The 4283-nt window shown below is 39.7% G+C and overlaps 1 long non-coding RNA gene across 1 annotated transcript; it reads left to right on the forward strand.

Annotated features, from left to right (window-relative positions):
• Positions 1 to 512: 512 nt before the first annotated feature.
• On the forward strand, positions 513 to 3504 carry LOC113955226. Its single transcript, XR_003530472.1, has 3 exons — positions 513 to 602; positions 1827 to 1914; positions 3413 to 3504. It is a non-coding gene; the product is annotated as an uncharacterized LOC113955226 (long non-coding RNA).
• Positions 3505 to 4283: the final 779 nt, after the last annotated feature.

The raw sequence follows: 4283 nt of genomic DNA on the forward strand, positions 1-4283 counted from the left end.
TCAATTATCAGTACCAGTTTATGGAATTGTTTAACAGCCTTCCCTCATAGATATAAATCAAATTAAATCAATTAATCTTTAAAAAATGAAAATGAAAAACCTCACAGAAGTCCACAGTTTCCTTCATTACATACAATGAATATTCCTCACGGAAAGGCAACATATTACACCCCTTTGGAGATTTACCTTTCCAAATCCTTGCTAGCAAGAAGCTATTGAGTTCAATGGGGATTTTGCCTGAGCAAAATTCCCAGATTTGAGCCAGAAACAATACCAGAAAACCAGTCAAGGAAAATGATGGTAAACAAGTTGTCATAACAATTCTCTGGATTCAGTCACGCTGTTTCTTCTTAACAGCACCTGTGCTGACATTGTGTCTCTTGAAGAGGACATTATGGCATTTTTTGTTAACTTTTTGTATGTAATGAATTGTTTGGACTATCCATAAGCATTCATCCTGGAAATGTATTATTTTCTTTTTATTTTTGCAAAGGCCACTCTTCTCTTTCCTGAAGCACAGGTGGGCTGTGCATGACTGAACCCCCTTCACAGCCAAGAAGATCAGGAGTGAAGATGCTGTGCAGTGGAGTGAGTTGGACACAGTCAGCACGAACAGGGGGCTTAAACTGGTCAGAGAAAAACACCAACCCCCTCAAGGAGCACAGGGGAACAGGTTTGCTGTCACCAGGATCGCAGAGTTCCCCACACCAGCAGCACATCTGTGATTCACAGAAATCCTTTGCTTAAGGGAACACCCACATTCCCTCAGTATCCCACTGCTCCACCTGCTTGCCATGCCAAGCAAACGGAGCAGCCCTGCACTGAATGTGTTTACTTCCTTGAAACACCAGGATCTGGGGATCCTTCTCATAAACCGAGGGCCAGGGGGAACTTTTCTGCCTGCCAGAAGCTGACACACACACCTGACATGTCACAGACATCCATCCCACTGCTGAGCAGCACGAAAAGCATCCCCAGAGAGGTTTACCCCAGTTCACCCAGAAAAACCACCCAAGGAGCAGCTGCTGGGTAAACACAGATGTGCAGGGCCATTAGAGATGCACCAGGACAACTCAGACACCGGCCCCGGTGACTCATGAGCCAGACAAGGTGCTGCAGGGTGTCTGAGATTTGAAATTAAGCGTGTGAAAACGAGAGAGATTTCTGGCGATACATTGTTTTGGTGCAAGCTGCTCCAAAGGCCAGTTAACCTCAAATTTAAAGGGTGTGCAATAGAACATTTAGTCATCTAAAGACGTAAAAAGTGGTAGCTCCAAGGAAATTTTAAGCGGGTAGAGTAGAAACTACGGTGATATTCTCAACTTTGGAGAATTTAAAAAAAAAAGTAATTAAATAACTGGTATTTTAGTGACACTTCTTTTCATAAAATAGCTTTTTTTCTACAAAATGTGAAGTCTACAGTAGACATATAGTAACTTATTTTCATATCACATACTATTACTATCTTTAAATTTGATCTAACTAATTTCACTAATATTTAATATTCAGAGATATGCCAATAGTAACAACTTTATTATCCTCTTTTTAATTTGTCCTTTGTCCTTTGGAGGACAGATATATTCTCCACTGAACCACCAGCAAAAACTCTCCTTTTGCTTTTCATGCCAACAAGACTTGCCAATCTTAACTTATCATCAAGGATTAATTATACCAGTACTAAACTCATCAAACATCATAGAGAATAGTTCACACTGAGGGTGGCAGAGTGCTATAATTTTGATGCCATATTTCATCTAATAAATACTATGTAGATAGGCAGTATCATAAAATGCTCCCTTTCCAGCATTGTGTACAAATAATTACAGAATTAAAGACTGACAAGATCCTGAAAGATTTTTCTGGTCACGGGCTCAGACACCAAGATTGACCCTGGATGGTCTTCAGCAGATGTAGGTAAGTGAAATATCTGATGTGACTCTCAGACATGCAATAGTTGTTTGAGATATTAAACTGTGTTTGATACTAGTTCTAAAGGGGGAGAAGTAAAATGCATATTTAAAATGCATATAATGCAAATATTACTAAATCACAGAGCAGAGATCCAGGATGAAATGGAAACAGCAGAGCTCCTTTGACCTCTTCACTCACAACACTAACAGTAATCAGCTTATGTGTGAAACTAAGGGAACAAGAGCATTTAGAAGTGTTATTTACAGGGTGACACCTCACTATCACTTTATACCATGATGAATTCCTTTGTATTATTGTGAAATATATTTCTGCATTCTGGCATTAGCAGTTGCTATTTCCTTCACTTCTGCCTGTGAGCTGAGGTTCACAGAGATAGCAAAGATCAAGTGTAGGGTTAAAATTTTGTAGCTACAAGCTTGGTGAGCATAGCTGACCTTCAGGGTAGATTATATTCTTTTTTTCTCAATAATAAAGGCAAACGTAATCCAAAATTTCACCGGGTAAATTTTGTTAATATGGGATATTGCTGGAAAGAGATACTCACTGTGAGGATAGAAGCTAATGAGTTCTCATGGCTTCCCTGTCCTCCAGCCCTGTGGCTTGTGATCCAATTTTCATTTCTTCAGTGCAGATATTTCACAAAATATTCTGAGTTGGGAGTGTTTTGGTCATGTAAACTTCAGACCTGCTTTTGCACAGAACTGACCATAACCACATTAATTACTTGGCTTACGTGGCATTTCTGAAATAGCAAAGCAATGCAGAAGATGAGTTCCTGAGCTGCTGCACTGTCTGATCCAGATTCTTCTGCAATAAATGGAAAAAATCCCTTAGGTTTTTCCTTGTTCTCGAGAATTGCATTATGTTTCTCTCCCACCTCGCAGATCTTTTTCTCATTTACTGCCTCACTTCTCAGCTCCTCACCACACCTGACTGTTCACTTAAACATCTCCTTATTAACAGTGTAGGGTGGAAGCTTTTAGTTTTACCTTCTGTCAGATTTAATTACAAGCTTCATGTTTCTTTCACTTCCACATGCCTTTGCTGATGTTTAACCAATCTTTTTTTGCAGTGATAAGTGGGGTTTACACAAAAGCTTTGATTATGTTAGAGATAATTGAAGGAAAGCAGTTTTTGAAGGATTGTGTTGCCTAGGCATCTATCCCTACGTGCTCACGGCCACTGCCATGATCTCCACACAGTGACAGCCAAAACCAGAGGGCTGACATGAATTTAGGTCATTGCTTGAACATATTTAGGTGAAATATGATAAAATACACATAATATTTACATATATTACATATGGGTTGTATTTTTTTTTCCCTGTCTGAAGTGAGCTCAGGACTTTACTGTCCCTACCTGCACCAGTATGTTTCAGGAAATCTTCCAATTTCAGAGCTGCTTTATATGATTCTTGTTCCAGAGAGACAACCACATGGCTGTCTTTGTTTTTCTTTTTCTTTTCTAATTTTTCTTTCAGAATGAAGAAATTTCACTTTGCTGTGTAAGATGAAAAGGAAGAGCAAGGCAGTTCAACATCAACCCTCTGTGTTTTCGGATTCTGAGATTTCATGTTCAGGTCTGTTGACCGCATTTGTTTTTAATATATTTCAGCCTTTTATTTTTTATCTTTTATAGTTTGTTGTCCCCGTGAATTTAGAACCACCTGAGTATAATTAAACAGTAATTTAATTTAAGGAATTACAGGAATTAAATACAACCATCCTCCCCTCACTAAAGCACAGTGTTTATCACACTACTTTAAAGAGTGGTCAGGACAAAGTTTCCATTCAAACAGATTTCAATGCTATAATGATCTGTTTTCTCTCTTTTCAATCTCAGTTCTGTGGATTGAAGGGAACTGAAGTTCACCTCATAATAACATACTCACCAGGACTGAATTTAATAGTAAAAAATGAAGGCTTTGGACTTACAGGGTCAACAGTGGTGAATTTTGATGCAACGCAGAAGCTTTTTGATTGGAAGTGACTGAGAAGAAAGACCTGTGTACACTGACCAGTCTCAAACCAGCTGTGACACTTTCTCAGACCTGTGCTCATGGTCTTCCTCGTGTCTTGGGGTTTTTCCTACACTCCCGAATCAGGAAGGTACATGGATGTCAATGAGTTGTGCTCAGCAGTTTACAGAGGAAAACAAGTTGTAGAACCACAGAATCAGAGAAATACAGAATAATTTAGGTTGGAAAAGACTTCCAAGACCATTGAGTCCAACCTGTGACCAATCTCCACCTTGTCCCCCAGCCCAGAACACTGAGTGCCACGTCCAGTCATTCCTTGGGCACCTCCAGGAATGGGGACTCCAACACTGCCCTGGGCAGCCCCTTCCAATGC

This window comes from Corapipo altera, unplaced genomic scaffold (genome assembly GCF_003945725.1).
Source record: "Corapipo altera isolate COAL_440 unplaced genomic scaffold, ASM394572v1 295, whole genome shotgun sequence".
NCBI lineage: Eukaryota > Metazoa > Chordata > Aves > Passeriformes > Pipridae > Corapipo > Corapipo altera.